The following is a 25,151-nucleotide window of genomic DNA, read 5'->3' as shown; positions in this document are numbered from 1 at the left end:
TACAACGCGAGACGATAGCAAATGAGGGTATGAGTTTGGGGGGTGCCTGGGCGGCAGTTGTAATGAAGGTGCCCAGGGAAGGCCACAAGGAGAAGATGCTATTTGAGCAAAGACCTGAAAGAGATGAGGGAGGGGCCCATGTGAATGGAAAGCGGGGGCAAACGCATTGCACACAGAGCACCCCAAGAAGGGAGCATGCAGCACATGTCCGAGAAGGAGCAAGGAGGCCATCCATGGTGGCTGGAGTGGAGTCACCCAGGGTGGAGAGGAGCGGGTGGGAGGGGGCTAAGAGGAAGTCACCAGAGGAGTGACTGTGTCATGTGGGCTCTTGGGGGCCACGTGAGAACTCTGGCCTTTACTGTGAGACTAGAAACCTCGGGAGAGTTCCTTTACCTCTGAAGTTCCGAGTGCCAGACTAAGGAACTCTGACTTTGGTTTTAAAAGGACCACCCTGGCTACAGTGCAGGGAACAGACTACAGGGAAGCCAGAGCAGGATCCGGGGCAATGGTGAAGAGCCCACTGTAGTAAGAATCCAAGTAAGAGGAATGATGGCGCCCTGGACCACGCTCATAGCCACGAGGTTGAGATGAGGTGAGAAATGGTTGGAGCCCTGGTAGATATTTTCCCCCATAGTTTTAGTAAGGTATAGTGGACTTAAAGTAAAAGCCAGCCTTTTTAGTCTCCGGTTCTGTGAGTTTTGATAAATGCCTGCAGCTGTGTGACTGCCACCACAGTCAGGGTGTTAGGAGGGTTCTATCAGCTACCCAATCCCCACGAGATCCTTTGTCACCCTCCCCTAGCTTCTGGCAACACACCTTTTTCCTGTCCCTCCCGTTTTGCCTTTTCCAGAATGTCCTCTAAATGGAATCATGCAGTACCATAGTCTGGCTACATTTTGAAGGTAGAGCCCACAGGAATTGCTGACAGATGGGATGTGGGGTGTGGGAGGAAGAGGGGACAAGAGACTCCAGTTTCTGGCCTATGAAACTGGAAAGCCAGCAGTGTCATGTGCTGGCGTGGGAGACTCCGTGGGTAAAAGGGGTTTCACCGGTAAGACAGATGTTCGCGCTGGGGATCTCCAGTGACTACTGCCCGGTGCTTTCAGAACTGAGCCTTTCCCTGGCACTGTCCTTCGGCTTGATGGGTCTCCCAGTCCTGGCCTAGCAGTGGTGCCCGAAGATATGCCCTTCTGCTCTGCCTGCCGCTCAGCCCCGCACATGTACCCATATTCCATTCCACCCACCCCTGAGCACCCTGCCCATGCCGCCTGGGCTCTGTGCCCTCATTTCTCTCCCTGGCTTGTCACAGAACCTCCGCCCCCAGCACCTCAGTCCAATGTGGTGATCCTAAACTGGCCCTGAGAGCCATTTCTCCTGTTTGCCATGTTAGACTGCTCTTGTCATTTGAGTTACTCCACAAACCACTACAGAGCCCCCCCGCCCCAAAGACCAGGTGCTATGTCCAAGCTGGGGCTCCAGTGATGTACAGGAAGGGGGGGTTGAGGTGGGAAGGAAGGCTGTGGAGCTGGTGGAGGGGTGACTTTCCAAGCAGAGGGTGCTGAGGAGAGAGTACTACGTACAATTCTTGGCATGACTACAAGCTGAGTGCCTAAGGGGTTGACCGTAAGCTGGGGCTGCAGTACCAGGAGCAGCTGGAATTTTTTCCCCAAGAGCCCCAGGAAGATTTCAATTAAAGGAGGGGTATGATCAGATTTGTGTTTTAGAAATATCTTTGAGTGGGAGCATAAAAGCAAAGAGACAAACCATAAAGGAAAAGATGGGTGTTCGGCTATATGAAAGTGTAAAACTTATGTACCCTCCCCCCCCCAAAAAAAAACCACCACGAAATAAGGTAAAAGGCAAATGAAACACAGGGGGAAATTCTTGCAATATTTAACTATAAATAATGGATCTTAGTATATAAACAGAGCCCACAAATTAAAAAGAAGAATGTAAAGACGTTCACAGAAAAATGAGCATATGCCTTGTTAAGGCAATGCACGAAAGACTGACAAACGACCTATAAAAAATGTTCAGCATCGCTAGTAAACAAGTGCAAAATGATTGTTACAGGGTTTATCTTCCCAGCATGTAAAAAAAAAAGATTTCCAGTTTTATTGAGATGTAATTGACACAGCACAGTTTAAGGTGTATAGCGTAATGATTTTACTTATGTATATTTTGACATTACCACAGTAAGTTAATGTCTGTCATCTCATAAATATAAAAAATACATATTTTCCTTATGAGAACTCTTGTGATCTGCTCTTTCATACATACCACACAGCATGTTAAGCATAGTCTTCATGCTGAACATTACATCCCTAGTACTTATTTATCTCATTAAGTGGAAGTTTGTACTTTTTGATCACCTGCATCTGATTTTCTGTCCTTCACTCCTTTCTCTGCCCTGATAACCACAAATCTGATTGCTTTTTCCCTGAGTTGTTGTTTTTCTCACTTGTGAGATCATGTATTTGTTTTTCTCTGACTTACTTCACTTAGCATAATGCCCTCAAGGTCCATCCATGTTATCACAAATGGCAGGATTTCCTCCTTTTTAATGGCTGACTAATATTCCATTGTCAACACATACTGTACTTTATCCATTCATCCACTGATAGACACTTAGGTTGCTTCCATGTCTTCACCATTGTAAATACTGCTGCTATGAATGTGGGGATGCAGAGAGCGCTTTGACATAGTGTTTTTGTTTCCTTTGGATATATTCCCCAGAGTGAAATTGCTGGATCATATATATGGTGGTTTCAGTTTGAATTTTTTGAGGAACCTCCATACTATTTTCCATCACGGCCACACCAATTTACGATCCCACCAACAACGCACAAGTGTTCCTTTTAATCCATGTCCTCATCAGCATTTGTTATTTCTGGTCTTTTTGATGGTAGCCAATCTAATTGGTGTGAGGAGATAAGTCATTGTGGTTTTGATTTGCATTTCCCTACTGATTAGAGATGCTGGGCATCTTCTCATATACCTGTTGGTCCTTTGTATATCTTCTTTGGAAAAATGTCTATTTGGGTATTAACCCATTTTTTGATTGGATAATTTTGAGTATTTGCTATTGAGTTGTAGGAGTTCTTTATATATTTTGGATATTCACTCTTAACGACTGCGCCACCCAGGTGCCCCTTGGATATTCACTCTTATCAGATAAGTGGTTAGGACATGTTTTTCCCGTTCTGTAGATTGTCTTTTACTTTTGTTGATGGTTCCCTTTGCTGTGCAGATGCTTTTCAGTTTGAGGTAGTCCCACTTAGTTTTGATTTTGTGACTTGTGCTTTAGGTGTCCTACCCAAAAAAGTCACTGCCACAACCCATGTAAAGGAGCTTTTCTCCTATGTTTTCTTCTAGGATTTTTATGGTTTCTGGTCTTACATGGACATCTTTAATCCATTTCAAGTTAACTTTGGTGAATGGTGTAAGGTAGGGATCTGGTTTTATTATTTTATGTGTGAATATGCAATTTCCCTAGCACCATTACTTGAAGAGACAGTCTTTACTCCATTGAGTATTCTTGGCTCCCTTGCATGGGTTTATTTCTGAGCTCTCAGTTCTGTTCCATTGGTTTATGTGTCTGTTTTTATGCCAGTACCATACTGCTTTGATTACTATACCTTTATAATATAGCTTGAAATCAGAAGTGTGGTGCCTCCCACTTTGTTCTTTCTCAGGATTGCTTTAGGTATTTGGGGTCTTCTGAGGTTCCATGTAAATTTTAGGATTTTTTTTTCTGTTTCTGTGAAAAATTCCATTGGAATCTTGATAGGGATTGTGTTTAATCTATAGATGGCTTTGGGATGGTATGGACATTAGTAATATTAATTCTTCTAATCTGTGAACATGGGATACCTTTCCATTTCTGTCTTTAATGTTTTCATCACTATTTTACAGTTCTCAGTGTACAGATTTCTTACCTCCTTGTTTAATTTATTCCTATGTATTTTATTGCTTTCAATGTTATTATAAATGGGATCAGTTTCTTTTTCAGATAATTCACTGTTAATATGTAAAAATGCTACTTATTTTGTTATGTTAATTATGTGTCCTGCAACTTTACTGAATTTGTAGATTACATATAACAGTTCTTTGGTGGAGTCTGTCAGATTTTCTGTATATAAAATCATGTTATCTGTACATAGACAGTCTCACTTCTTCCTTTCCAATTCTGATGGGCTTTCATATTTTCTTGCTCTGGCTCTGGCTAGGATTTCAGTAACATCTTGAATGGGAGGAGTGAGAATGGGCACCCTTGTCTTGTTCCTGATTTTAGAGGAAAGGCTTTCAACCTTTTGTCATTAAATACCATATTGGCTGTGGTTTGTCATCTACAGCTTTTATTATGTTGAGGTCAGTTTATTCTATACCTAATTTGTTAAGAGGTTTTATGTCATGAATGGTTATTGACTTTTGCCCAATGATTTTTCTGTGTCCATTGAGATGATCATAAGATTTTTTCTTCTATTCTATCAATGTGATATATCATAGTGATAGATTTACATCTGTTTAACCATGCTTGTATCTCAAAAATAAATACCACTTGATCATGGTGAAAGATCTTTTTAATGTGCTGCTGAATTCTGTTTACTAGTATTTTTTAAAGATTTATTTATTCCAGAGAGAGAAAGAGAGTGAGTGAGTGAGTATGATGAGGGGAAGAGGAAGAAGGGAAGCAGACTGTGTTGAGCACAGAGCCCAATGTGGGGCTTGATCCCAGAACCCCGAGATCATGACCCCAGCCAAAACCAAGAATCGGACACTCAAGTGACTGAGCCACCCAGGCATCCCCTGTTTACTAGTATTTTATTGAGAATTTTTGCCTCTATATTCATCAGAGATAGTGGCCTGTAATTTTCTTTTAGTGTTCTTTTCTGGCTTTGGTAATGCTGGCCTCATAAAATAAATTTGGGAGTGTTCCCTCCTCCCAAACATTGAGGAGCCTGAGAAGTGTTTACATTAATTCTTCTTTAAATGTTTAGTAAAATTCAGCATTGAAGCCATCTGTTCCTGGGCCTTTCTTCCTTGGGAGATTTTTTTTTTAAGATTTTATTTATTTATTTGACAGAGATAGAGACAGCCAGCGAGAGAGGGAACACAAGCAGGGGGAGTGGGAGAGGAAGAGGCAGGCTCACAGCGGAAGAGCCTGATGTGGGGCTCGATCCCATAACGCCGGGATCACGCCCTGAGCCGAAGGCAGACGCTTAACCGCTGTGCCACCCAGGTGCCCCCCTTGGGAGATTTTTGATCACTAATTCAATCTCCTTACTAATTGGTCTGTCACATTTTCTAATTCATTCTGATTCATTCTCGGTAGGTTGTATATTTCTAAGAATTTTCCATTTCTTTTAGGTTTTCCAGTTTGTTGACATATAGTTGTTAATAGTAACCTCTCAAGATCCTTTGTGGCATCAGTTGTAATATTTACTTCTTCAATTTCATTTGTAATTTTGTTGATTTGAGTCTTCTCTTTTTTTTCTTGGTTTAGCTAAACATTTGTCAATTTTATCTTTTCAAAAAACTATCTCTTAGTTTGGTTAGTCTTTTCTGTTGTACTCCTGATCTCCATTTTATTTGTTTCTTCCCCAATTTCTATTTCCTTCCTTCTGCTAACTTTGGGTTCACATTTTTTTTTTTTTTTAGTTCCTAAAGCATAGCATCAGGTTGTTTGAAATATTTCTTGTTTCCTGAGGTAGGCATTTAATGCTATGAACTTCACTTTTAGAACTGCTCTGTCTGGGGCGCCTGGGTGGCTCAGTCGTTAAGTGTCTGCCTTCGGCTCAGGACATGATCCCAGGTCCCTGGGATCGAGCCCCGCATCAGGCTCCATGTTCCGCTGGAAGCCTGCTTCTTCCTCTCCCACTTCCCCTGTTTGTGTTCCCTCTCTCACTGGCTGTCTCTCTCTCTGTCAAATAAAATCTTTAAAAAAAACAACTGCTCTGTCTGCATACCATAAGTTTGGGTACATTGTGTTTCCATTTTTGTTTGTGTCAAGATACATTTTACTTTCCCCTTTAATTTCTTGACTCTTGGCTGTTCATACTATTGTTTAATTTCCATGTATTCGTGAATTTTTCAGTTTTCCTCCTGTTAATGATTTCTACTTTGAGACCATCATGGCCAGAAAAGGTACTTGGTATGGTTTCAATCTTCTTGAATTTGCTAAGACTCGTTCTGTGGGCTGACCTCTTTATCACTGCATAATAATAATTGTAAAAGACCTTCTTTGTCATGTTTTACCATTTCTAGATTTAAGTTTATTGAGTATAAGTATAGCTACCCCTACTTTTTTGGTTGGTTGGTTGGTTGGTTGTTTTTTGGAATACCATTTGCTTACAACAACTTTTTCCAACCTTTCACTCTCAGTCTGTGTGTGTCTTTAGGACTAAAGTGAGTCTCTTGTGGGCACATATCATTAGATGTTTTCCAAATTTTACCACTCATTCTACGTGTATTGATTGGAGAATTTAATCCAGTTAAATATAAAGTAATCATGAATAGGTAAGGACTTACTTAGTTTGCCATTTTATTAATTGTTTTTGTGTCTGTTTTATAGAACCATGATTCTTTGTTCCATATCCTGCTTTCTTTTTTTGTGTTTCAATGTCTTCTGATACCTGTATGGTTTCACTTCTTCATCATGTACTTTTGTGTAATTATTACAGGTTTTACCCTTGTGGTTACCACAAGGTTTATATAAAATATTTTAAAATTATAACACCTTATTTTAAACTGGTAACAACTTCAATAGAACTTCTGAACTTTACGCTTTCATCCCCCCCCCACTCATTTTAGGTTATTGATGTTATAGTTAACATACTTTCTATACTGCATAACCAGTAACAGATTATTGTTGTAATAGTTAGTTCTACAATGTTTTCTAACATTTTTCAAAGATTTTATTTACTTATTTGACGGAGCACAAGCAGGGGTGCTGCAGAGGGAAGGGGAGAAGCAGGCTCCCCACAGAGCAGGGAGCCCAACGTGGGGCTCAATCCCAGGACCCTGGAATCATGACCTGAGCTGAAGGCAGATGCTTAACCGACTGAGCCACCCAGGCGCCTCAATGTTTTCTAACTTTTTTTTTTTAAGATTTTATTTATTTGTCAGAGAAAGAGAGCACAGGTAGGGAAAGCAGCAGGCAGTGGGAGAGGAAGAAGCAGGCTCCCCACTGAGCAGGAAGCCCGATGTTGGGCTCAATCCCAGGACCATGGGATCATGACCTGAGCCGAAGGCAGACGCTTAACGACTGAGCCACCCAGGTGCCCCTGTTTTCTAACTTTTAAAATAGAATTGTTAGTGAATTACACACCACCCTTACCACATTATAGATTCTAATTTTGACTATATATTTACCATTACCAGTAAATTTTACACTACCTTATGCTTTATGATGTTCATTAGTGTCCTTTTACTCAAAGAACTCCCTTTAGCGTTTCTTGTAAGGCTGGTCTGGTGGTGGTGAACTCAGCTTTGTTTTTTGGGGGAAAGCCTTTATTCATTTCTGAAAGACAGCTTTGCCAGGTACAGAATTCTTGGTTGACATTTTTTTCCTTTCAATATTTTGGACATACCATTCCATTCTCTCTTGGCCCAAACCAATTTTGTTGAGAAGTCCACTGATAGTCTCATGATGGTTCCCTTGTATGTAATTTACTTCTTTTCTCTTGCTGTTTTCCAAATTTTTTCTTTGACTTTTGACTATTTAATCACAGTGTGTATCAGTGTAGCCCTATTGGGGTTCATCTTATTTGGGATCCTTTGTACCTCATGGATTAGGATATTTTAAGCATTACTGCTTTAAATTTACTTTCTGTACCCATTGCCTTCTCATTCTCTTTTCCTTCTGGAATTCCCTTAATGTGAATATTGTTTGTCTTGATTGTGTCTTTATGTCCTGTATGCTTTGTTCACTTTTTTCATTCTTTTTTCTTTTTGCTCCTCTAACTGGATTATTTCAAATGTCCTGTCTCTAGGTCACAGTTTTTTCTGCATAGCTGAGTCTTTTAAGATTTTATTTTTAAGTAATCTCTACACCCAACATGGGGCTCAAACTCACAACTGTAAAGAGCTGCACCCTCTACCAATGAGCCAGCCAGGAGTCCTGAGTCTCCTTTTGAAACTCTGTTGAATTTTTTAGTTCCGTCAATGTATTTTTCAGCTCTACATTTTTTTTGATAGTTTCTATTTCTTTGTTGAACTTCTTGTTTTGTTTATACATCATTTTCCTAATTTTTAGTTTTCTATGTGTTATTGCAGTTAACTAAACTTTAAAAGGATTATTCTGAAATTATTCATAGATAGCCATTTCTTTGAGGTCAGTTATTAGAGCTTTAGTAGTTTCCTTTGTTGGTGTCATGTTTACTAGATTTTTTCATGATCCTTGATTCTTTACGTTGCTCTCTGTGCATTTGAGTGGGCAGTCTCCTCTTCCAGGCTTTATGGGTTTGCTTTTGCAGAGATAGCTTTCTGCCAGTCCCCTCAGTGTGGGTTTCTGGATGTGTCAGCTCAGCTGGTAATATCCTTAGGCAGGTGGGTTTTGCCATCAGGGTCAATTTCTGGGTGAGGCCCCTGATTGAACTCTGAGGTTGGGGTTAGGGGTGCCACTGTCTGAGAATGGTTGGATAAGATTGCTGGTTTGGTTCCTTACCAAGTGAGACTGTACCAATTGCCTGGGTTCTCTGGTCAGGCTTACTAGACTGGCAGGACTCCATACTAAGCAGCAGGTGGAGGTATGAATTAGCTTCTCTGCCCTCTTGGGGCAGGAGAATGGGTCTACAAGGCTCATTGTTTCAGGATCTAAATCAGGCGAGGCTGTGTACTGAATTCCCTGGCTAAAATGGGTCAGCCTGTTTTGTTCTGCAGATGAAAAGCACCGTGGGCAGTGATCTCTGTGCAAGTGCCATATAAGTAGGTTTGTTGGTTGGGATACATAGTTTTCTGTGTGTTCTAGTTAGGTTCCCTGGTCAAGCAGGCCGAAAACTGTATTCAGTGGGCAGGGCTATGAATTAGTTTATGTATCCAGGCACAGCAAGAGAAGTAGCTCCAAGACCAAAAAGGCTTTCGGTTTATGGTCTTGACTCAAGCCAGCCTATGCCACAAGTTCCCTGCCTGAACGGAGCCACTGGCTTTGCTCTGTAGACTGTCAGCTCTGCCTGTTGGACTCTGTGCTTGAATGTTGCTGGGCTTTGCAGCCTCCCTGGTCTTACAGCCCAGCTTTCTGTTTGGGTGGTGCTGGGAGCTTTACTCAGCAGTAGATGGGGCCGTGACTCAGCTCCCTTGCCTGGGTGGGACAGTAGGGCCAGCTCCAAATAGGCTCCCGGTTTTTGCAGATCAGGCCTTCTGGTCGGTGGGGGTGGGGGTGGTCCGGAGCTGCACTCAGTAGTGGGTAGGCTACGAATTAGTTCCAGTGCCTGCGTAGAGTCAATGAACCCTCAACACCTAGCCCTGGCTTTGCAGGCAGTCAGCTCTTCCTGCCGTATTCTTGCCTCAAGTGCTGCTGGCCTCTGCAGCTTCCCAGGTGTTCTCGCCAGCCTATCTGGTTGGGCAGGGTTGGAAGCTTCACTCAGCAGTAGGGGACAGAGGGCTATGACTCAGCTCACCTTCCTGCACAGAGGCAGACCAAGCTCCAGGGCCAGAAGAATCTCTTTGAGGGCCAGAATCGGGCAGACTTGTGCCCTGCTGAGTCCCCGGGACCAACCGTTCCACTGCGTTGGCTCTGCAGATAAGCAGATCCACTAGCCAGGACTACCACTGCTTGGGTGCTGCAGGAAGGGACTCCGTCAGCCAGTACCTCCCTTTCAGATTCACAGTAGCCGATGCCCACAGATTGCCTTGTTCCCGTAGAATAAGACCAGAGTGGGGGCTCCCAAGCAGTGACCTACAATGCTGGGGGAGCTGGATGTCCACCCTGGACTCTCTTTTCCCACTATAAAAACCGGAGGCTCAGCAGAGACCTCTTTGTGTAATGCTGGGCTGGCCTGGTTAGAGGCAATAAGGTCAGCACATAGCCTCACCCCCATGTTCTAGGATTTTCTCAGTGGTGTCTGGTCTGTGAATAGTTGTTAGTTCTTGTGAGGGGGGGCAAAGTCAGGAATGACTTAATGTCACCATCTTATGAGCTTAATCCTCCAAGATTTTTTTTTTATTTGTAATGGCCAGTGCTGGTGAGGGCTCAGAAAAATGACCACACTCCTGTTACTGCTGGTGGCAGGGTAAAATAAGGGTGCCCTTCTGAGGAGTAACTGGGCAATAGGTAGAAAAGCTTTTGTTTCCTGAAGAGATAATCTGAGCTATAAATAAATATGGGGTACACGGATAGTCGTTGCAGGGTCATCACAGACAAAACTGCAAATCCCTGAAGTAGGTGACAGAAATCTTGCACAGCTCTGAGGTGATACATTAGGTGGCTGATGAAAATCCAGTCCTTACAGAATATTTAATAATGTGAGAATGTTCGTGAGCTACTGCACGGTAAAAATGATTTGGGAACATATGTTCTGCATGATCCCATTTTGTAAAAGGAAACATACACATGCAGATGGAGAAAAGATGGGCGCGAATATCCCAGTGACTAATCCGTGCAGTTGGACTGCAGGTGCTTTTTAGTCTCGTTTTCTTTCCTTTCTCCTTTCCTTTCCTTTTAAAGATTTATTTGTTCGTCAGAAAGAGAACACAAGCAGGGGGAACAGCAGGCAGAGGAGAAGCAGGCTCCCTGTGGAGCAAGGAGCCCAATATGGGACTCAGTCCCAGGACTCTGGGATCATGACCTGAGCTGAAGGCAGATGCTTAACCGACTGAGCCACCCAGGCGTCCCATTTTCTTTCCTTTCTCACATTTCTGTAATGAACACACATTACTTTTATCACCATAAGGAAGACACAGATGACTGAGGCACGGAGAGAAGGCCACGGGGCCCTGCATTAATGACACAGAATGGTACAGCCTCAGGCACTTCATCAATCCCTCCCCCCAGCTTACAAGCTCTAGCCCGTTACTTTTTAGGATCTCAAGTTTTCTCTAGCAAATATAATTGATATGACTTGCTGATCACTAAGAACATTTGCAGATTTAAAATTCCACAATCCTAAGAACCTACCAATTATTCACCTTCCATTAAAGGCATTGATAATTCTGCCAAAAGACATCCAACCCCCTCAAACTCTAACGGAAACCAGGTGCAGTAGTACAACATCATTACCTTAGAGGAAGCCCATTTATGAGACAAAATCAAATGCTGAAAGGATAGGGTGGCCTATTATTAATAGCAACATTAAAAGAATCCTTGAACTTCTAGCAGTCATTTGAAAATAAGTATTTTTATTACTATAATCTCTAAGTGTATTTATAGTGGCAGCCTTTAGCTCTCTTGCTGTTAATGGATTGTCAGCATTTCCATTAGAAGCTCACTTCGTAAGTAATCTACAGCTTGTCTACTGTAGTTTGACTCAAGCTCATAACTAAGAATATTATGCCTAAGGTAATGCAATAATTTGAATCCTTAATGATAAACAATGGTGTCACGCTTCATATAATGTGATATCCATGCAAAACAACTCTAGGTCTCAGTTTGGAAGCTCTGTGATCTGTTTCTGGTGCATAATGAAGCATGATTCTTCTGCAAGGGAGTTAAATTGGATCAGGTCAGCAGACAATTTGTAATGAGTTTCCTGGTAAGAAAAGCACTTAAGGAATACAAAAATAAGACCGTGGCACGGCATTTTCGTAAAGAAAAGGTATTTAAATTATGTCTGTAACTGTATTAAGATACTTCCATTTATAAAGTTTTCTCCCAAGAAAATAATCCCATTTACTCCTGTCCTAGTAAAACTAATTTTCTCTCTCTCTTCCTACAAACTTCTCCTTTTTAAAAAGTTCTTCACATCTACTGAGACAGTACATGTCCTGACCAATGCTTTCCAAAGTTTCAGGATTTCAGAGAGATTCCGGCTTACCTGCCACAAAAAGAAATGAAAAATATCCTAGTTATATCTGGTTTGGACTTCTGGTAAGCACTGTGGAATTCAAAAAGCGAGTTTATTTCAGCCAAATCAATCAACAACAAAAACTAACCCTTACAAACAATGCCCGACATATGCCTAGGTGCTGAAGGGCTTTAGAGTGCGACAGTTTCATCCACCCAACAACCCTACGAGTTACTGAGGCAAAGGAACTTGGCCAAGACACCCAGCTAGGAGGTGAGTCCTGCTCCTGACCAACTCTCTGTAATTAGCCACTTTCATAGTAGGAAGCTTTTCTGTTGACTCATTTGCTTGTGCATTTGTTGAAACCAACTGTCAAAAGGCTTCAAGTAGGAAATTAATTCAGATCCACTGAATTTTATGTTCTGTAAAATCAAAACAGTCTTAAACATCAACATGCTATTACGATGATTATATACCTATTATTTATATGTATAATATGTATTATACATAAATATTCTCTTTACACACACACACACACACAGGGTAGCAAGCACTGGAGAGAATGTGGAGAAATCAGAACCCTTGTGTACTGCACTGGAATGTGAAATGGTGCAGTCAGTGTGGAAAACAGTATGTAAGTTTCTAAAAAAATTAAAAATAGAATTACCGTATCATTTAGAAATTCCACTTCTGGAAATGAAAGGAAATTAAACAGATATTTGTATAGTGATGTTCATAGCAACATTATTCGTAATAGCCAAAAGATGGAAACAATCCAGATGTCCATTAATGCATGAATCAATAAAAAATGTGGTATATACAAATAATATCCCATTATCTATATATATGTATATATATGTATGTGTGTGTACATGTATATATGTATATGTGTATGTATACACACAATCTGATATAGATTCTTTTCCCTCAACTTGCATGAAGTAGAGTATTTCCAAGATGGATGTTGACAAAAAGCCATTTTGTGTATTATAAAATATTATGGAGGGTTTTCTTGGCATGGAGAATCTGAAAGTTGACCACTCATCGCTTCAACAAACATTTACTGACAGCACACTATGGTTCAGGCATAAATCCAAGCCCTAAGGGTATAGCAGTAAATAGGGGGGAGGGGGTGTCTATGCTCATGTTTGTTTTTTTATTAAGGTATAACAGACATATAACATTAGTTTCAGGGGTACAACAGGATGATTCACTATTTGTATGTATTGTGAAATGATCACCACAATTAGTCTAGTTAGCATCCATCACCATATATGGTTACAGTACATTTTTGTTCTTGTGATGAGAACTTCTAAGATCTACTCCCTTAGCAATTTTCCATACTCAATAGAGGATTATTAACCATAGTTACCATGCTGTACTTACATCCCCATGATGTATTTTATAATTGTAAGTTTGTACCTTCTGACCCCCTTCACTCATTTTGCCTGCACCCACTCCCTGCCTCTGACAATCACCAATCTGTTCTCTGTATTGATGAGCGTGGTTTTTTTTTTTTTTGCTTATTTGTTTTAGATTTCACAAATAAATGAGATCACACAGTATTTGTCTTTCTCTAACTTATTAGCATAATGCCCTCATGGTCCAACAATTTGTTCCAAATGGCAAGATTTTCTTCTTTTCTGAATAATATTCCGTGGTGTATATATACACTTTCATTATCCATTTATACGTTGATGGATACTTAGGTTGCTTCCATGTTTTAGATATTATAAATAATGCTGCAGTGAACATGGTGGTACATAGATCTTCTCAAATTAGTGTCTTCATATCCTTCAGATAAATACCCAGAAGTGGAATTCCTGGACCATATGGTAGTTCTATTTTTAACATTCTGAGGAGCCTCCGTAGTGGCTGTACCAATTTACATTCCCACCAACAATGTACAAGTGTTCCCTTTTCTCCATATCCTGATCAACACTTGTTAATTTGTTGCTTTGATAATAGCCATTCTAACAGGTGTGAGGTGCTAGCCGCTTGTGGTCTTGATTTGCATTTCCCTAGTAATTAGTGATGTTGAACATATTTTTCAGGTCCTGTTGGCCATCTGTATGTTGTCCTTGGAAATATGTCTATTCAGATCCTGTGCCCATTTTTAAATCAGATTGGTTTTGTACTATTGAGTTGTATGACATCTTATTTTGATTTATTAACCCCTTATCACATATGATTTGCAAATATTTGCTCCCATTCAGTAGCATACCTTTTCAATTTGTTAATGGTTTCCTATGTGCGGAAGCTTTTTAGTTTGATGTAGTCCCACTTATTTATTTTTGCGTTTGACGCCTTTGCTTTAGGTGTCAAACTAAAAAACCTAACTGGCAAAACATGTCAAGGAGCTTATAGGAGCTCCTTGGAGTTTTGTTTTCTCCTAGGAGTTTTATGGTTTCAAGCCTAATATTCAAGTAAGATAGTGGTCCAGTTTCATTCTTTCTGCATGTGGCTACCCAGTCTTCCCAGCACCATTTGTTGAACAGACTGTCCTTTCCGTATCGTATATTCTCAGTTCCTTTGTAGTAACTGAATTAACCATGTATGTGGGGGTTTATTTCTGGACTCTTTACTCTGTTCCATTGATCTATATTTGTCTTAAATACTGATGCCATCTTATTTTGGTTACTAAAGCTTTGTAATATAGTTGAAATCAGGGAGCCTGATGCCTTCAGCTTTGTTCTTCTTTCTCAAGATGGCTTTGGCCATTTGGGGTCTTTTGTGGTTCCATACAAGTCTTAGGATTGTTGGGTCTCTTTCTGTAAAAAAAAAATGCCATTGAATTTTGATAAAGATTGCATCGAATCTATAGATTGCTTTGGGAAGTATGGATATTTTAACAATATTCTAATCCATGAGCAAGAAGTATCTTTGTTTACTTCAGTTTCTTTTTTTAAGTATAGATGATATACAACATTTTATTTTAGGGTGTACAACACAGTGATTCACGCATTAGGAAATGCTCACCATGATAAGGGTAGTCACCATCTGTCACCATGCAAAGCTATTACAATGTTATTGACTATATTCTCTATACTGTACTTTTTATCCCTGCCACCTAATTTATAACTGGCAGTTTGTACCTCTTTATCCCCTTCACGTAATTCATCCACCCCACTCACAGCAACCACTAGTTTCTTCTCCGTATTTATGAGTTGGTTTTTTTTTTCTCATTTTGATTTTTAGATTCCACATAAAAGTGAAATCATATGGTATTTGTCTTTTTTTGTCTGACTTATTTCACTTAGCATAATACCCTCTAGATCCATCCATGTTGACACAAAGGGCAAGATTTCATTCTTTTTTATGGCTGAGTAATATTCCTTTGTGTGTGTACACATATTTGCGTGTATACATATCTTTACACACATCACATAGTTATCCATTTGTCCATCATTGGACACTTAGGTTGGATCCATTACTTGACTATAAATAATGGTGCAATAAACATAGGGGTGCATAACATTTCACAGGAGTGTTTTTGTTTTCTATGGTTAAACACTCAGATGTGGAATTACTGGGTTGTATAGTAGTATTGCTGTTTTTAATTTTTTGAGTGTTTTCTGTAGCGGCTGTACCAAGTTTACATTCCCACCAACAATGTACAAAAGTTCCCTTTTCTCCACATCCTAACCAACACTTGTTATTTCTTGTGGTTTTGATAACTGCCATTCTGACTGTGAGGGGATGATAGGTCATGGTGGCTCTAATTTGCAGTTTCTTGATCATGAGCAAGGTTGAATATTTTTTCATGTGTCTGTTGGCCACATGTATTTTTCTTTGGAAAAATGTTCAGGTCCTCTGCTCATTTTTTTTATTGGATTGGGTTTCTTGGTGTTGTATAAATTTTTTACAGATCCTTTCCAAATATCTTTCAATTCAGTAGGCTGCCCTTTTGTTTTGTTGATGGTCTCCTTTTCCGTGCAAAAGCTTTTAATTTTAATGTTATGGCTGATGTCAAAGAAATGACTGTTTATGTTCTCCTCGAGGATTTTTATGGTTTCACGTCTCACACTGAAGTCTTTAAACCATTTTGAGTTCATTTTTATGCATGGTATTAGAAGGTGGTCCGGTTTCATTCTTTTGTGTGTAGCTGTCCAGTTCGTCCAGGACATTTGATACTTGATTACATTTTCTTTCTCTTTGTTCAAGTTCTGTGTTCATCCATTCTTTTTTTTTTTTTTGACCTTTAGGAGATTCACTTTATTTTTTAATTATTATGATAGGTTAGTCACCATACAGCACATCATTAGCTTTTGATGCAGTGTTCGTTGATTCATTGTTTGCGTATAACACCCAGTGCTCCATGCAATACGTGCCCTCCTTAATGCCCTTCACCGGGCTGGCCCATCCTCCCACCCCCTCCCCTCTAAAACCCTCACTTTGTTTCCCGGAGTGCATAGTCTCTCATGGTTTATCTCCCCCTCTGAACTCTCCCCCTTCATTTTTCCCTTTCTTCTCCTAATGTCCTCTATGCTACTCCTTATGTTCCACATATAAGTGAAACCATATGATAATTGTCTTTCTCGGCTTGACTTATTTCACTCAGCATAATCTCTCCAGTCCCGTCCATGTTGATGCAAATGTTGGGTGATCATTCTTTCTGATGGCTAGTAATATTCCATTGTATATATGGACCACATCTTCTTTATCCTTTCGTCTGTTGAAGGGCATCTCAGTTCCTTCCACAGTTTGGCTATTGTGGACAATGCTGCTATGAACATTGGGGTGCATATGGCCCTTCTTTTCACTACATCTGTGTCTTTAGGGTAAATATCCATAGTGCAATTGCTGGGTCATAGTGTAGCTCTATTTTTAACTTTTTAAAGAACCTCCATACTTTTTTCCAAAGTGGCTGTACCAACTTGCATTCCCACCAACAGTGTAAGAGGGCTCCCCTTTCTCCACATCCTCTCCAACATTTGCTGTTTCCTGCCTTGTCTATTCTTGCCATTCTAACTGGTGTAAGGTGGTATCTCAATATGGTTTTGATTTGAATTTCCCTGATGGCTAATGATGTTGAACATTTTTTCATGTGTCCATTAGCCATTCGTATGTCATCATTGGAAAAGTGTCTGTTCATATCTTCTGCCCATTTTTGATTGGATTATTTGTGTTTTGGGTGTTGAGTTTGAGAAGCTCTTTAAAGATCTTGGATACCAGCCCTTTATCTGAAGTGTCATTTGCAAATATCTTCTCCCATTCCATGGGTTGCCTCTTTGTTTTGTTGACTGTTTCCTTTGCTGTGCAGAAGCTATTTATCTTGATGAAGTCCCAGTAGTTCATTTTTGCTTTGTTTCCTTTGCCTTTAGAGACATGTCATGGAAGAGGTTGCTGTGGCCGATGTCGAAGAGGTTACCGCCTATGTTCTCCTTTAGGATTTTAATGGATTCCTGTCTCACATCGAGGTCTTTCATCCATTTAGAGTTTATCTTTGTGTATGGTGTGAGAGAATGGTCGAGTTTCATTCTTCTGTATATAGCTGTCCAATTATCCCAGCACCATTTATTGAAGAGACTTTTTCCCATTGGATGTTTTCTTCCTGCTTTGTCGAAGATTAGTTGACCATAGAGTTGAGGGTCCATTTCTGGAGTTTCTTTTCTTTTTTTTTTAAAGATTTTATTTATTTATTTATTTGACAGAGAGAGACAGCCAGTGAGAGAGGAAACACAAGCAGGGGGAGTGGGAGAGGAAGAAGCAGGCTCATAGCAGAGGAGCCTGATGTGGGGCTCGATCCCGTAATGCCAGGATCACGCCCTGAGCCGAAGGCAGACGCTTAACCACTGTGCCACCCAGGCACCCCGTGGAGTCTCTTTTCTGTTTCATTGATCTACGTGTCTGTTTTTGTGCCAGTACCATGCAGTCTTAATGATCACGGCTTTGTAGTACAGCTTGAAATCAGGCAACGTGATGCCCCCAGCTTTGTTTTTCTTTTTCAACATTTCCTTGGCGATTCAGGGTCTTTTCTGGTTCCACACGAATTTTAGGATTGTTTGTTCCAGCACTTTGAAAAATGGCATTGGTATTTTGATCAGGATGGCGTTGAAAGTATAGATTGCTCTGGGCAGCATAGACATTTTAACTATGTTTATTCTTTTGATCCATGAGCATGGAATGTTTTTCCATCTTTTTGTGTCTTCTTCAATGTCTCTCATCAGTGTTCTGTAGTTTCTAGAGTATAGACCCTTTACCTCTTTGGTTAGGTTTATTCCGAGATATCTTATGGTTTTTGGTGCTCTTGTAAATGGAATCGATTCCCTAATTTCTCTTTCTTCAGTCTCATTGTCAGGGTATAGAAATGCAACTGATTTCTGTGCACTATTTTCGTATTCTGCCACATTACTGAATCACTTATGAGTTCTAGTAATTTGGGGTGGAGTCTTTTGGGTTTGACTTCTTCTTTGCCAATTTGAATACCTTTTATTTCTTTTTGTTGTCTGATTGCTGTTGCTAGGACTTGTAGTACTATGTTGAACAATAATGGCGAGAGTGGGCATTCTTATCATGTTTCTGATTTTAGGGAAAAGGCTCTCAGCTTTTCCCCGTTGAGAACGATATTTGCTGTGGCCTTTTTTAGAGATAGTTTTTGAGGAGTGTACCCTCTATCCCTATACTCTGAAGGGTTTTAATCAGGAAAGGATGCTGTATTTTGTCAAATGCTTTTTCTGCATCAATTGAGAGGACTGTATGATTCTTGTCTCTTGTCTTATTAATGTGTTCTATCACACTGATTTGTGAATGTTGAACCACCCTTGCATTCCAGGGATGAATCCCACCTGGTCGTGATGGATAATCCTTTTACTGTACTGTTGGATCCTATTAGCTAGGATCTTGTTGAGAATTTTGGCGTCCATATTCATCAGGGATATAGGTCTGTAATTCTCCTTTTTGACGGGGATCTTTGCCTGGTTTTGGGATCAAGGTAATGCTGGCCTCATAGAATGACTTTGGAAGTTTTCCTTCTGTTTCTATTTTTTGAAACAGCTTCAGGAGAACAGGTATTCTTTCTTCTTTGAATGTTTGGTAGAATTCCCCAGAGAATCCATCAGGCACTGGACTCTTGTTTTTTAGGAGGTTTTTGGTCACTGCTTCAATCTCGTTACTGGATATTGGCCTATTTAGAATGTCAGTCTCTTCCTGTTTCAGTCTTGGTGGTTATAGGTTTCCAGGAAGGCACCCATTTCTTCCAGTTTGCTTAATTTATTGGCATATAGTTGTTAATAGTTTCTAATGATTGTTTCTATTTCCTTGGTGTTAGTCGTGATCTCTCCCCTTTCATTCATAATTTTATTAATTTGGGTCCCTTCTCTTTTCTTTTGGATAAGTCTGGCCAGTGGTTTATCGATCTTATTAATTCTTTCAAAGAACCAGCTTCTAGTTTCATTGATCTGTTCCACTGTATTTCTGGTTTCTAATTCATTGGTCTCTGCTCTAATCTTAATCAGTTTTCATGTGTGGCTTAGGTCTGTTCTTCTGTTCTATCTCCTGTTGTTTAAGGTTTGAGTATAGGGTCTGTATTTTAGATTTTTCTATTCTTTTGAGTGAGGCTTGGATGGCTATGTATTTCCCCCTTAGGACCACCTTTGCAGCATCCCATAGGTTTTGGACCGATGTGTTTTCGTGCTCATTGGTTTCCATAAATTGCTTAAGTTCTTAATTTCCTGGTTTACCCAAACATTTGTTTTAAAGATTTTATTTATTTATTTGAGAGAGAGAGAGCACGAGAAGCAGGTTCCCTGCTGAGCAGGGAGCCTGATGCAGGACTCAGTCCCCAGACCCCAAGATCATGACCTGAGCCAAAAGCAGATGTTTAACCGACTGAGCCACCCAGGTGCCCCTTAAAGATGGTCCTTAGCTTCCAAGTGTTTGAGTTTCTTCCAAATTTTTTTCCTATGATTGAGTTCCAGTTTCAAAGCATTGTGGTCTGAGACTATGGAAATAATCTCAGTCTTTCTTTTGGTATTGGTTGAGACCTGTTTTGTGACCCAGCATATGGTCTATTCTGGAGAAAGTTCCATGTGTCTTTGAAAAGAATGAGTATTCTGTTGTTTTAGGGTGGAATGTTCTGTATATATCTGTGAGGTCCATCTGGTCCAGTGTGTCATTCAAAACTCTTGTTTCTTTGTTGATTTTCTGCTTATATCTGTCTATTGCTGAGAATGGAGTGTTGAGGTCTTCTACTATTAATGTCTTATTATCTATATGTTTCTTTACTTTGGTTAACAGTTGGCTTATGTAGTTGGCTGCTCCCCTGTTGGGGGCATAGATATTTATAACTGTTAGACCCTCTTGTTGGATATACATTTGAGAATAATATAGTGTCCTTCTGTATCTCTAACTACAGTATTTAGCTTAAAATCTAATTTGTCTGATATGAGAATTGCTACCCCAGCTTTCTTTCGAGGTCCGCTGGCATGAAAAATGGTTCTCCATCCTTTCACTTTCAGTCTGGATGTGTCTTTAGGTTCAAAGTGAGTCTCTTATAGACAGCATGTGGGTGGGTCATGTCTTTTTATCCAATCTGCAACCCTGTGGCGTTTTATGGGAGCATTTAGGCCATTCACGTTGAGAGTGATCGAGAGACAGAATTTTAATGTCATCATGTTGTCTGTGAAGTCCTTGTTTCTACAGATTGTCTCTGTAAATCTCTGTTCTGTATCACTCTTGGGGTCTTTCATCTTTTGTAGAACCCCCCCTTAATATTTCTTGCAGGGCTGGTGTGGTGGTCACATATTCTTTCAGTTTCTGCCAGTCTTGGAAGCTTCTTGTCTCTCATCCATTCTTAATGACGGCCTTGCTGGATACAGTATCCTTGGCTGCATCACTCAGTGCTTCTGAATATGTCTCTGAATCTTCTCACTCAGTGCTCTGAATATGTCTTGCCAGCCCTTTCTGGCTTGCCAGGTCTCTGTGGACAGGACTGACATTATTCTGATGTTCCTCCCTCTGTACATAAGAAATCTCTTCCCCCTCGCTGCTTTCAAGGTTTGCAAATTGTACTATTATATGTCATGGTGTCAATCTGTTGTCATCGATCTTGGGAGGGGTCCTCTCTGCCTCTTGGACACGAATGTTTGTTTTCTTCCCCAGATTAGGGAAGTTCTCAGCTATGATTTACTCAAATATGTCTTCTAGATCTCTCTCTCTCTCCATCCCCTCAGGGACCCTGATAATTCTGATATTGGAATGCTTCATTGAGTCAGTAATCTCCCTCAGCTTAGCTTCTTGAAATTGGATTCTTTTTTTCCCATGTCACCTTTTTCCTTCTTTTCTAACAACTTATCCTGTAACTCACTAATTCATTCTTCTGCCTAGTTTACCCTGGCTGTCAGAGCATCCAGTTTAGACCACATTTCATTTATAGCATTTTTAAGTTCCACCAGATTCATTCTCATTTCAGCCCTTAGAGATTCTATATTTTTGTTAATATTTTTCTCAAGCCTATACATTATTTTGATAATTGTTACTCTGAAATCCATTTCTGACATCTTGGTTAAATCCATATCCATTAGTTCTGTGGCAGAGGCCATAGTCTCTGTTTCTTTCCTTTTTTGGGGGTTCCTCCTCCTCGTCATTCTGATGAGGAGAGGTTGCGGGGATGTACAGAGCCCAAATTATTGACCAGGATCCAAACAAGATGCACCTGTTTTATAGGGACCTTAGGGATGTGGGCTTCTTGATTTTTCAGCCTGCCTTCTGGGGGAGGGGCCTGACACGCTGATACTCAGGCAACCCTGTTTGGGTAGAGTTGCCCTACCCCCTGTGGGGGAGGGATGGGCTCAGTGAGAACCGGTTTTTGGGGGGGCTTTTGTTCTCTGGCGGCTTTCCCTGGCAGCTTTCTGTGTCTCTTCTGAGAGAGCAGCAGTGGCCGTATCCAAACCTCTGTCTCAGAACAGAGAGATCGCAGTCTGCTCTCCACTGAGCTTTCCTGGCCACACTGACTCCATTTCTGTCTGTGCTGCTAAAAACCCCGCAGCGTCCCGGGTTGTGTGCCCCACAGCCGGTCTCCCAGTCCTCGCTCCCAGGGCCGGCACATCTCTGTCCTTTGTGCTTCTAACACTGCCGGCTGCCCCGGTTCCTGCGCGCGCTCCCGAACTCCCGGTCTCAGTCTAGTTTCCCGGAGGCTACCGTCCCGCGAGTCCGCCCACTCCCCAGTGCAGGAGGCTTCTGCTTCCCGGCGCCCGAGTGCAGCAGCTCCCTCCCCCTTCCGTTTATATTCTGATATCTGCGTGCAGACTCTCGGCTCCCCGCCTGATACCTCGAGACCAAGCACCGGAGATGTTCTGTTTGCAGGCATCCAGATGTATCTTCTAACGTCTCAGGCTGATTTCGTGGGTGTTCAGGATGGTCTGGTAGATATCCAGCTCAATTCAGGGGACTGGCTGAAATAGGGTCCCCTACTCCTCCGCCATCTGTCCCCCTTCCTGTGTTCATTCTTTTCCCAAGTTCAGTGAGCACCTCTATGACCATACTTTATTAAGTAAATCAGTTGTCTCCATTTCCTTAAGGACTTTCTCTGAGGTTTTCTCCTTTTTTTAAATTTTGAGCATATTCCTCAATTTTCCTTGATACCAACCGTGTTGGTTTCTGTGCATTAATTAGATACAACAGCCACCTCCACCCGTGCGGAAGGAGCAACCTCATGTCAGAGATGAAACTTACCATTCAACCCTCCCCCAGCTCTTGGGTTGTCTCTCAAACCTTTGTGATTGTCCAAGCAGTGTATTTTATTTTTAGTGGGTCCCAGTAGTGGAGGGTGTACCGAGGCCTGTCAGCATCCCAAAAGGGAAGATCTCGGTGAGCACCTAGATTCAGCTGATTGGAAGCCAGACCCTCAGGCAACAGCTTTTAAAATATGCAAATATAGGCATATTTCAGAGATCCTGTGGGTTTGGTTCCAGATCACCACAATAAAGTGAACAATAAAGCAAGCCAAAATAATTTTTTGGTTTTCTCGTGCATACAAAAGTTTTGCTTATACTATACTGTAGTTTATTAAATTTGAAAGTGCATTATGTCTAAAAAAACAATATAGAAGTTTTAATTTAAAAATACTTGTTAAAATAAGCTATCCATTTTCTGAGCTTTCAGCTAGTCAGGATCTTCTTCTTGGTGGAGGGTCTTGGCTCAGAGTGGATGGCTGCTGACCGATCAGGGCGGTGGCAGAAGGCTGGGCTGGCTGTGGCAATTTCTTAAGACAACAGTGAACATCTTCCCAAATTGGAGTCCATCTTCTCAAACCCCACTACTGTTGTCTCAACTAAGTGTATGTAATATTCTCAGTGGTTTGTTGTTACTTCAACAGTCTTCGCAGCATCCTCCCCCCAAGTAGATTCCATCTCAAGAAGCTGCTTTCTTTGCTCCTCCGTAACAGATGGGGAGTTGCTGCTTAATGTTTCGCCAGGAGACTGTCGCAGTTCATTCCCATCTCCAGGCTCTAATTCTCCTGCTCCTTCCACCACATCTGCAGTGTCTTCCTCCCCTGACATCTGAAACGTCTCAAGGTCATCTGTGATGGTTAGAATCCACTTTTTCCAAACTCCTGTGAATGTTGGTATTTTTACTTCTTCCAGCGAATCACAAATGTCCTTAATGGCAACTAAGATCCTTTCCAGAAGGTTTTCAATCGACTTTGCCTGGCTCCATCAGGAGAATCACTAGCTCTGGCAGCTCTAGCCTTACGAAATGGGTTTCTTAAATCGTAAGGCTTGAAAGTCAAAGTGCTTTCTTGATCCATGGGCTAAAGAAGGGATGTCGTGTGAGCAGGCATAAAGCAACATTAATCTCATTACACATCTCCACCGGAGCCTTTGGGTGACCAGGTATGTTGTCAATGTGCAGTAGTATTTTAAAAGCAATCTTTTTTTCTGTGGACTTACAGTATTCAGTAAACCATGTGCTGTCATCCACGCTCTGTTCCATTTATAGAGCACAGGGTCGATGTAGCATAATTCTTAAGGGCTCTAGGATTTTTGAAATGGAAAATGAGTAGTGGCTTTAACTTAAAATCCTCAGCTAGGTTAGCCCCTAACCAGAGATTCAGCTTCTATTTTAAAGCTTTGAAACCAGAATTTCAACTCCCGTCTCTAGCTCTGAAAGTCCTCGGTAGCGTCGTCTACTAGACGGCTGTTTCGTCTACGCGGAGCAGCTGCTCAGTGCAGCCGCCTTCACGCGTTTCCGTAGCTAGACCGTCAGGGTGACTGGCTGCGGCTTCTGCGTCAGCACTTGCTGCCTCACCTGATACTTCTATGATCGTTCTCTCCTGAAACCTCATGACCCCACCTGCGATGGCTTCAGATTTTCTCTGGGTGGCCTCCTCGCCTCTCAGCCTTCACAGAATTGGAGAGAGTTGGGGCCTTGCTCGGGATGGGGCTTTGGCTTCAGGGAATGTTGTGGCTGCTTCGGTCTTCTATCCAGACCACTGAAACTTTCTCCAGATGAGCAAGAAGGCTGTTCCACTTCCTTATTGTTGTGTGTTCACTTGAGTAGCACTTTAAATTTCCTTCAAGAACTTTTCCTGTGTATTCACAGCTTGGAAAACAGGTACAAGAGGCTGAGCTTTCAACATACCTTCCTCACTAAACTTAAGCATTTCTAGCCTTAGATTTCAAGTGGGAGACTTGTGACTCTTCCTTTCACTAGAAAACTTAGAGGCCATTATAAGATTATCAGCTGGCCTCATTTCAGTATTGTGTCTCAGAGAATAAGTAGCCCCAGGAAGGGGAGAGAGGTGCGGAAAAAACTGCTCACTGGAGCAGTCAGAACACAGACATTTATCAGTTAAGTTCGCCGTATTATCTGGGCATGATTCATGGTGTCCCAACACAATTACAAGAGTAACATCGAAGACCACTGGTCACTGTAACCAATATAAGAATAATGAACACGTTTAAAATAGTGCATGAATTACCAACACGTGACACACAAAAATAAGCAAATGCTATTGGAAAAATGGTGCCAATAGACGAGCTCAGTGCATGGTTGCCACAATCCTTCAATTTGTAGAAAACACAGGATCTGCAAATATAAAGTGAAGCCCAACAGAATGAGGCACGCCGCCGTACCCACTCCTGCAGGACTGCAAGCTAAGCTCCTGCTGAGCACCAGAGTTCAGTCAGTGAGAGGTACTCGTCCATGGCAGTGGTTAAAAGTCAGGACACCTGACCCAGGTACAAGTTGCTTTCTAGTTGATATCGG

General features: G+C 41.3%; 1 protein-coding gene across 4 annotated transcripts in view; it reads right to left on the bottom strand.

Annotated features, from left to right (window-relative positions):
* PCYT1B (phosphate cytidylyltransferase 1B, choline) overlaps window positions 1–25,151 on the bottom strand; it is a 127,333-nt gene that overhangs the window by 4,402 nt on the left and 97,780 nt on the right. The gene's annotated exons all lie outside the window — the stretch shown is intronic.

The sequence above is a fragment of the Ursus americanus genome, chromosome X (genome assembly GCF_024610735.1).
Source record: "Ursus americanus isolate L20-20 chromosome X, mUrsAme1.1.p, whole genome shotgun sequence".
In the NCBI taxonomy this organism is placed as follows: domain Eukaryota; kingdom Metazoa; phylum Chordata; class Mammalia; order Carnivora; family Ursidae; genus Ursus; species Ursus americanus.
This window is presented reverse-complemented; position numbering and strand designations above follow the sequence as displayed.